Raw genomic sequence first — 10,993 nt, forward strand, 5'->3', positions numbered from 1 at the left:
CCCATATTTCAGATTGTTCCACACAATAAAGTTGTTTGTAACATTAATCTCCTACAATGTGGCCTCTGGTTTCTTTTAATCCTCATCTGCTGGATAAATGTATTTCAACTGCAAAATAAAGAAAATGTAAACCTCTTTTTGTAACAAATGTATTGTGCACAATTTAATCAGAATCTTAAAGGGAAACTCATGTTGAACATGGTATCTGATCTGCAGGCAGGATGAGCTGAGCAGATTGCTATATAGCTTGTATTTTATGGGTTTAAATCCCTGTTCTTTCTATGCTTAGCATATGTAACTCTGGGTCGCTTAGTTGGACCACCCACATGACTGTCGTACAGGGGAGGCTGTCGGTCCCCTGGGCCACCCACTGGACTTTAAACAGCTAAAATACAAGTTCTACCGAATGTTTTCCCACAAAACTACACTGCTCAAAAAAATAAAGGGAACACTTAAACAACACAATGTAACTCCAAGTCAATCGCACTTCTGTGAAATCAAACTGTCCACTTAGGAAGCAACACTGAGTGACAATCAATTTCACATGCTGTTGTGCAAATGGGATAGACAACAGGTGGAAATTATAGGCAATTAGCAAGACACCCCCAATAAAGGAGTGGTTCTGCAGGTGGTGACAGACCACTTCTCAGTTCCTATGCTTCCTGGCTGATGTTTTGGTCACTTTTGAATGCTGGCGGTGCTTTCACTCTAGTGGTAGCATGAGACGGAGTCTACAACCCACACAAGTGTCTCAGGTAGTGCAGCTTATCCAGGATGGCACATCAATGCGAACTGTGGCAAGAAGGTTTGTTGTGTCTGTCAGCATAGTGTCCAGAGCATGGAGGCGCTACCAGGAGACAGGCCAGTACATCAGGAGACGTGGAGGAGGGCAACAACCCAGCAGCAGGACCGCTATCTCTGCCTTTGTGCAAGGAGGAACAGGAGGAGCACTGCCAGAGCCCTGCAAAATGACCTCCAGCAGGCCACAAATGTGCATGTGTCTGCTCAAACGGTCAAACAGACTCCATGAGGGCCCGACGTCCACAGGTGGGGGTTGTGCTTACAGCCCAACACCGTGTAGGACGTTTGGCATTTGCCAGAGAACACCAAGATTGGCAAATTCGCTACTGGCGCCCTGTGCTCTTCACAGATGAAAGCAGGTTCACACTGAGCACATGTGACAGACGTGACAGAGTCTGGAGACGCCGTGGAGAACGTTCTGCTGCCTGCAACATCCTCCAGCATGACCGGTTTGGCATTGGGTCAGTAATGGTGTAGGGTGGCATTTCTTTGGAGGGCCGCACAGCCTTCCATGTGCTCGCCAGAGGTAGCCTGACTGCCATTAGGTACCGAGATGAGATCCTCAGACCCCTTGTGAGACCATATGCTGGTGCGGTTGGCCCTGGGTTCCTCCTAATGCTAGACCTCATGTGGCTGGAGTGTGTCAGCAGTTCCTGCAAGACTAAGGCATTGATGCTATGGACTGGCCCGCCCGTTCCCCAGACCTGAATCCAATTGAGCACATCTGGGACATCATGTCTCGCTCTATCCACCAACGTCACGTTGCACCACAGACTGTCCAGGAGTTGGCAGATGCTTTAGTCCAGGTCTGGGAGGAGATCCCTCAGGAGACCGTCCGCCACCTCATCAGGAGCATGCACAGGCGTTGTAGGGAGGTCATACAGGCACGTGGAGGCCACACACACTACTGAGCCTCATTTTGACTTGTTTTAAGGACATTACATCAAAGTTGGATCAGCCTGTAGTGTGTTTTTCCACTTAAATTTTGAGTGTGACTCCAAATCCAGACCTCCATGGGTTGAAAAATTTGATTTCCATTTTTTAATTTTTGTGATTTTGTTGTCAGCACATTCAACTATGTAAAGAACAAAGTATTTCAGAAAAATATTTAATTAACTCAGATCTAGGATGTGTTATTTTTGTGTTCCCTTTATTTTTTTGAGCAGTGTATTTCAAACTGTTTGGATACCGTTGCCTCAACATTAAATGGGTTTTCCAGGCTCCTAATATTGATGACCTATCCTCAGGATAAGTCATTTAACCCCTTTGCTACCACACTGGAGCAATGGGCAAACATGGCACCTGCTTCCATGTGCAATGGCCGGCAGGTGTCTGTCATCGGCAAGAATGCTTAGTGTGATCATGGCATCTAAAGGGTGAAAAGCTCGCGCTTCTGGGCTTCTTGCTGGCATCCTCTGCGGCCAATGAGGATGCCCGTAATTGATTTCAATGCGCTGGGTCTCTCTGAAGAGAAGTTATTAAAGCTGCAATTCTGATTTTGGCCAGCAGATGGCAGGCCAACTTAAGAAATGAGCAATTCTGTACTAATATGGATATATAATACACATTATGGTACAGAATAAAAAAAAATTGTAGCCTCAAACACTAGCTGCAAAACTAAAAAAAAAAAAAAAAATTATATAAAATTTTAAGTTTAAATAACCCCCTTTCCATAGAGTAAAAAAATACATGAATATAAACATCAAAGGCATCACCGCATCTGAAAACGCCCATACTATTAAAATCTAAAAATATTTTTTTCCCTCACCCACGACAGCACCACGAGAGAGGATCCGCCCCCCAAAGACAGGAAACCTGTAGTACAAGAAGGCAGAGACTCCTCGCACTTCAGTATGGTTTCCTGTCTTTGGAGGGGAAGCCTGTGGTTCGTCTTCTGTCCCTGTGGTTGCCCTTGTTACCTGCGGTCCCTGTTCTTTATTCGCAGCATAGAGGTGCGCGGTGGGTCCGGTTGAGATGCGATGGCTGGGGGGTTCCTGAGCGCTGAAGGGCATGATGCTTCCATGCGAAATAAAGCCCTAGTAAGAATCGCAGGCGCATCTGGGTGAACATAAAAACAGTAAGAAGGTCAATTACCAGGGGGGGGGGGGGGAGCTTCTGCTCCAATATAGTAAGATTCCAGAAGGAGGCCTGGAGCACACGTGACGGTGGGGGAGTTACAGCAGTGTTCCTGGCAGAGCGACATCGGTTTGGATTAGGAGCACAATAATTGTCTGGCAGCCCCTATGGAGGAAGAAAGAAAGAAGACTCAGCGGAAGATCCAGTGTCCACTCTGGCCTTGGTACCTATTGGAGGGGTGAGAGGCCTATGGCCATGTATACTTATTATTTTCTCATGGCATTGTGTAACACCCCAGAATTGTTACTACAGGCCGCTACTCCGCTACTGCCCTTTAAGAACTTTTTATATTGTCATCTGATATAACTTACATTGTCTTCACAAATGTGCATCTAAAACTGTTAAATGTAATGTTCCAGGTTGACCAGCAGGTGGCAGCATCATTGGTAGAGATAGTTTTAATGTTATGGCCGTTCACAGTGGAACTATCCTGTTCTGCCCCCCCTGCTGAAGAGAAGTGGAGGTTCCCACATCCTGCAGTAAGGGAGGAAAAAAAAGTTAGAACCAGATCTAGTTTGCCCCTGTAAAGGGGAGACTGCAAGAACCAAGTCTCGTTCTGAGACTTGATCAAATTCTCAGTCTGAGCTCTGCAGCTCAACTGGATGGAAAGTAGAAAGTTGCAGACAACCTCCAGTTCCAGGAAGAAAGCATCCCCTGAGGATATAACTGAGTCAAGTCCAGAGACCTAGGAGAAGCCATTCCTCCTCAGCTAGTCTGTCCCCACAAAGCAGAACGTACAGTTCAAAGCAGAAGCATTTATTCCTGCCAATGATTGCCAAAACCTGCTGGGACCAAGGACCAAAGCTATATTCTGCCTGGATGAAAGTTATCTTCAGTAAAGAAAAGTTTGAACTTCATCTAAAGGTCTGGACAACAATTTCTGCTGCAAAATTCCTCTATTACTCCTACTATCACTACACACAATTTATTGCAAGTGAGCCAGGAGTCCAGCCGTATCCAGGTAGGAGACACCGTTGACACAATTACCACTACCATACAGAGACATTACACCACTCTGGCATTCCTAAACTGGGACGTGCGTTATAACATCTTTGAAGGGCCCTGTGACAATACCCTGCGCACGCTGCAATTGGCGTCACAAACAAAATACAGACTAATATCCACCTGACCCAGCCATTGCATAAAAATGGTGTCAGTATTCCTGCATCCTGGTCACTGCAATTGTATGTATGTGTTTTTCAGGGAAAGCTGTGGTTAAAAGGCGAAATAGAGAATATGCTATATGCAAATGTTCGCTAGCATCTGATTATGAGAAGCTATGCCAGACCTGCATTGATAAAACTGTGGCGGAGGAGTCGCCATCATTTTATAAATGTCTGCAGTCACTGGTCAGATCCGAAATTGACTCGTCCCTGGCATCTAAAAAGATCAGTGCTACTAAGGAGCACGAGCATAGGAAGATGTGGTTTCCTCAGATTCAGAAGAGGGGGAAGATTTATAATCTTTGGAAAATCCTTGTTTGGACGTTTCATTTTACTCTTCTGATAATGAAAGATAGGGAAGCCCTTCTTTCCAGTTGAAGATGTAGATTGTTTATTAAAAGCAGTTAAAGGGTTTCTGTCATCAGAAATTATGTAGCTGAGTGACATTAGCGATGTGCTAATGTCAGCAGTACATAACGGTGTTCTTTATACTTTTGTCCCTGCTGCCGTTCTCAAAAATACTTTAAAAATGTGCTAATGAGCCTCTAGGCGTTGATTCAGCACCTAGAGCAGGCATCCTCAAACTGCGGCCCTCCAGCTGTTGTAAAACTACAAATCCCACAATGCCCTGCTGTAGGCTGTTCGAGCATGCTGGGAGTTGTAGTTTTGCAACAGCTGGAGGGCCGCAGTTTGAGGATGCCTGACCTAGAGGCTCAGTCTACGAACCATCACTAATGTCAGTCAGCTACATAATTTCTGATGACAGAAACCCTTTAAATTAACTATGGGAATAGAAGATTCTAACGAACTGAGATCAGTGCAGGATATAATGTTTGGTGGCCTTGAAACAAGACCTGTAAGATCTTTCTCGGTTCACAAGAACGTGTCAGCATTAATTAAGGAAGAATGGAAAAGACCTAATAAGAGGGTTTACATCTCAAAAAATATAAAGAGAAAGTATTCTTTTTCTGAGGTAGCAGCCACCTGGAATAAGGCGCCCAAGATAGATGTTGCTATTTCCAAAGTTAGCAAAAAAGACATTCCTACCTTTTTGAAGACATGGGATCATTAAAAGATCCCTTAGATAAGAAAGCGGAGGTGTTTTTAAAGGGAGCCTTGGAAAGCGTCTACCTCTTCCTTCAAACCATCTATCGCCTCGACCTGTACTAAAGTGGTGGCTCCTCAATATTCTGGTTGTCGGAGCTGGAAGATCAAATAAAAAATGTGTCCTAGAGAAGAAATTTTAGCTGGACTCCCAACTATCAAGAAAGCAGCGGATTATTTGTCAGATGCCTCGACAGATACAATTAGCTTAACGTCTTGTTCCTCTGCTTTGACCAATTCTGCGGGCAGAGCCCTGTGGTTAAAAAACTGGAATTGAGATCTTCAGTCAAAGAGGCTTTGTGCGTTGCCATCTGAAGGGGAATATTTGATCGGTTCATTATTGGATTAATTGCTAGAGAAAGCGGCGGACAAGAAGAAGAAATTTCCTGTGCAAAACATATTTTCCTCAAGAGGAAGATAGTCTGTCCTTTCAGTCCAATAGAGGAGAGAAAAGAGACAAAGATCTTAAATTTAAATCCCGGGGTGGTGGTGGGGGAAGGTTTTTTCTTTAACAAATTCTTTAGAGACTAGAAAAAAATCAAGTAAACAATGACGCCAAGTACCATGTGGGAGGAAGATTAAAGAATTTTCTTCCTGCATGGAAACTAATTTCCAGAAGCCCTTGGATCTTGGACCCCTTGAGTCAGGGTCTAAAACTGGAATTCCGCTTTCTTCCTCCATCAAGATTCGTAATAACAAAATCCCCTGGGTTAGACGGAAAGGCTATAGTGTCAGAAGTGTTGTCCCTAAAGCAGAAAAATTTATTGGTTCCAGTACCAAAGTAAAAAAACGGTTCTTTCAGAACCATCAGAAATTTAAAAAAGTTCTTGTTCTTGTCAGTAAAAAAAAATTCAGGATGGAGACCATAGTCAGTGATAATTCTTCTGTTTCCAGAGTGCTTCATGGCCGTGTTAGACTTAAAAGACGCTTATTTTCATGTACATATACATCAGGAGCATCAGAAGTATTTAAGAATACCAGTGGAGATGAGAGTTATCAACCACATGCAATTCCAGGCCCTCCCCTTTGGGTTGTCTATGGCCCCCAGAATTTTCACCATAGTAGTGGCAGAAATGTCAGTTCACATTCCAGAAAAAGACATGGGGCCAGATTTATCATTACTCTGACATCTCACTCCACTTTCACATATGGCTAAAGTCCGTTTTAGCCAAGTCAGATTTATGTTCGTCCCTTTAGGAATGTAATAAATGTGGTTTGACGGTAGCAGTTTATCAGTCAGTAAGCAGCTTTACAAAAGTCGCATGTCTTTATGAAAAAGTTGCATGTTCTATTAAAAAGTCGCATAAGATAAGCATGGTCCTCACAGGAGTGAAATTGCGCATTTTTTTGCAACTTTTTAAATAGTCGCAATAGTAAATCTGTCTAGAGATTCATTTACATAAGAAAACACGCCCACTTTCAGAAAACTGGCGAGCATAGTGCAGAACCAATAAAAGTCGCAAATTTTTGCGCAGTTTAAGCGATTGCGCAAAAATTTGTGACTTTTTCACTCCATTATTCTAACTTGAGCTAATGATAAATCCCATACTTAGACTATTTCTTATTTGTAGCAGAGACCAGGGAGGCATGCAGCAGGGCAGTACAAGAGGTGATCAGAATTCTGGAGAAATTGGGTTGGATCTTGAACAGGGAAAAATCAAAACCAAATCCCCTTCAGCGTCAACAGTTCCTGGGTCTAATTCTACACTCCAGATGATGGCAGATGTGTTTTTTACCGTAAGAAAAAAAATCTTAGATAAAGATACAGACCTTGATCAGACGTCTGAAAATTTCGTTAAAGGGATTCTGTCACCTCCCCTAACCCAAAATCGGATTTTAAAGCAGTCATGCAGCACAGCTTACCTTGAATCGGCTGTGCTCTTCTATCTTGTAATCCGTCCAGTAGTTTATGAGAAAAACTACTTTTATGATTATGCTAATTAGCCCTGAAGGTGCCCAGAGGGGCGTTTTATTCCTCTTAGTGTGCCCAGTAACGCCCCTCTTACAGTGCCCAAAACGCCTTCCTTCCGACTGCCTAACCGCCCACAGCCTCTCATCCCTCTCCTTCCCCTCCCTCGCGGCCGAACGAACTCTCGCGCAGGCGCAGTACCCACTGAGGGCTGCGCCAGTGCGATCTGCAGGAGACTGAGGGCAGGAGCTTCATCCTCGTCACTGGGCATGCGCCGAGCCCAGTGGCGTCCGATGCTCGCTCTTCCCTCAGTCTCCAGCAAATCGCACTGGCGCAGCCCTCAGTGGGTACTGCGCCTGCGCGAGAGTTCGTTCGGCCGTGAGGGAGGGGGAGGAGAGGGATGAGAGGCTGTGGGCGGTTAGGCAGTCGGAAGGAAGGCGTTCTGGGCACTGTAAGAGGGGCGTTACTGGGCACACTAAGAGGAATAAAACTCCCCTCTGGGCACCTTCAGGGCTAATTAGCATAATCATAAGTCGTTTTTCTCATAAACTACTGGACGGATTACAAGATAGAAGAGCACAGCCGATTCAAGGTAAGCTGTGCTGCATGACTGCTTTAAAATCCGATTTTGGGTTAGGGGAGGTGACAGAATCCCTTTAAGGAAAGGAATGTCAATCCTGGAAAGCCTAACCTCCTGTATCCCTGCAGTCATGTTTGCACAATTTCATTCAAGGGACCTTCAATGGGAGCTATGACAGCGTGGCAGAAAAGGAAACAATCTTTAGAATTAAAGGATATAGATCTCAGCCAAGACGTTACTCAACCTTAGATGGTGGTTGAATATGGACAATTTGAGTCAGGGAACACCATGGATAGTGAACGACTTACCATGCTTGACGACCGATGCAAGTCCTTGGGGCTGGGGTGCCCATATTCAAAACCTATCCTTTCAGGGATTATGGAAGGAAGATCTGAGATTTGTCTCTTCCAATATGAAGGAGTTGATGGCGGTAAAATTTGCAATTCTGCAGGTTCTTCCGATGATTTCAGGCAGGAACTTGAGAATAATATCAGACAACAGTACAGTGGTATCTTATGTAAACAAAACAGGGAGGTACCAAATGCCAAAGTTTTGATGTCAGTGCTGGCCGACATTTTTCAGATAGTATAACGAAACTGCAAGTCTATCTCGGCAGTCCACATAAAAGGGGTGGAGAATGTGCAGGAGATTTCCTCAGCCGCCACTTAATCTCACAGGGAGACTGGAGCCTGAACCCAAGGATATTCAGAAAAATAACAGACAGTTGGGGTCTTCCATGTGTAGACCTTTTCGCTACAATTCAAAACAGGAAAGTGAAAGTGAGTCTCCGGAGGGATCCCCCTGTTGTCTAGATGCCTTTCTCCACAGGTGGATTTTTCCACTAGCTTATGCCTTCCCCTTGATTCCACGAGTTTTGAAAAAGATGAGGGAGGACCAAGCGAGGGTCATTCTAATCGCTCCATTTTGGCCCAAGAGACCATGGTTCACTTGGCTAAGGAGAGTTTCAGTAACGGATCTATGGGTTCTCCCAACAATCTTCTTTCTCAGGGGCCAGTGTTTCACCCTCAGTTAGACAGTCTGCATCTGATGGCCTGGAACTTGAAAGGCAGCTTCTAGCGAAGAGGTTTTTCTGATGAGTTAATAAATACCCTCATAAAGAGTAGGAAAAGAGTTACGGTTTCCATCTATACGAGAGTCTGGAAAAAATTGTCATTTACAGGGTTACTCTTTTAGACCTTCCATGTCAGGCTCCAATTACAAAAATTTTGGACTTGCTTCAGAGGGGTTTGCAGATAGGGTTGTCCCCCAGCACCTTAAGAGTTCAGACTTCGGCTCTCTTCAATGAACAAATTTCAACAAACACATGGGTCATATGTTTCTTTAAGTCAGTCAATAAAACAACTTTGAACTTGTCCCCAAGGGTAGCTCCTTGGGACTTGAATCTTGTACTGAATGCCCTAACAACACTTTCGAACCTATTAAGCAAATTCCGATTAGAATACTATCTCTTAAATTGTCTCTTGTTGGCGCTTACTTCAGCCCGAAGAATTAGTGAGCTTCAGGCGATCTCTATTAATACTCCTTATACTACCATCCTAGATAGGGTAGTTATCAGACCTGACCATGCATTTATTCCAAAAGTAGCAACCAGATTTCATAGGTCTCAGAAAATTATCCTTCCATCTTTCTTTGCGAATCCAACATCTGAGGAGTCTAGATGTAAGGAGATGTTTACTTCATTACCTTTCTAGAACTAAAGATTGGAGGAAGTCCTCCATGTTTATTTTTCAGTTGAAAGAATAAAGGTCAGCAAGCATCTAAAAAAAAACCTTGGCAAGATGGATCACTTCTGCGGTATCCCTGGCCTATTCATCTTCAGGAAGGGAACCTCCAGAAGGCCTTCACACTCACTCTACGAGGGCAATCTCTACCTCTTGGGCGGAGAAAGCTGTGGTTACTATTGAGGATATTTGTAAAGCAGCAGTCTGGTCTTCACCTTCTACCTTTTTCAATCACTATCGTCTGCAGTTGAATTCTCCTTCTGATTTATCTTTTGGTGCTTTCAGCTATTATGCCACCCTAGAAGTTCCTCTGTTTTCACTCTCGTGTTGATGTCGTGGGTGAGGGAAAAAATGAAGATTACTCTTACCGGTAATTGGATTTTCCTGAACCCACGACAACACCCATATTTCCCTCCCTTTTCTTGGTGATTGGATAACTATTCATGGGTGTTGCAGCCCAAAAAAAAACATATTTTCATGATACTAACCTTATGGGGCGGAGTTCCTCAAATCCTCGGAAAAGACATACTGAAGTGGGAGAGAAGTCTCCACCTTTTTGTACTACAGGTTTCCTGTCTTTGGGGGCGGATCCTCTCTCTCGTGGTGCTGTCGTGGGTTCAGAAAAATCCAATTACTGGTAAGAGTAATCTTCATTTTCCAATATGGCGTAGCTGAAAAAGGTCAAAATGGCTGATTCGCCATTTTTTCATTGCTTCTTACCCCCAAAAAAGTGATCCAAAAGTAACACCCGCCAAAATGGTATCAATAAAAACTACAGATCGTCCCACAAAAAATAAGCCCCGACACAGCTTAGTAGATATAACTAAATAAAATGTCACACAACCTATAAGGCAACGTATATGAGCCACACTAATTAAATACAAAACCTACAGCGGAAGTGTGTATGCCCAGGTGGTCATATGACTACAAACGACCATATTGTACGCAAAAAATATATCTTTATTAAATACAATTCATTAAAAACACAGAATGGAGTCCACACCTTACAGCGGGATAAGAAAATGTGCAAAAGAGACAACCGGGATGAGGCTAATATCCAATTACATATACAGGGAAGAAGCAAAAAATGTGTACATAATATTTAATTGCATGTAATCATATACATTAAAGTGTCAGTAAAAAGGAAAAGTATATTGGTCCCCACTGCAGATTGCACATTAATCTGTATCAAACCAGTGCCTTCGAATATTGGCAATCTACAGAGGAGAACCAAAAACATATCCATGAAAGTTCCTCACCGCTAGTATTCGTACCAAACCGTCAAATCACCCATCCTAGTGTCCCTCACTTACCCAACGCGTTTTGCCCGATGGCTTTGTCCCCTGTATTTAATAGATATATTTTTTTGCGTACAATATGGTCGGTTGTAGTCATATGACCTGGGCATACACATTTCCGCTGTAGGTTTTGTAAATAAAAAGTCATCGGGGTCAGAATATAGTGATGTAAATTTTTTTTTTCAAAGTTTGAACTTATTTTTTAACTATTTAGACATAAAAGAACCCAAGCATATGTGGTATCGTTGTAATCGGACTGA

This window comes from Bufo bufo, chromosome 7, assembly GCF_905171765.1.
Source record: "Bufo bufo chromosome 7, aBufBuf1.1, whole genome shotgun sequence".
Taxonomy (NCBI): Eukaryota; Metazoa; Chordata; class Amphibia; order Anura; family Bufonidae; genus Bufo; species Bufo bufo.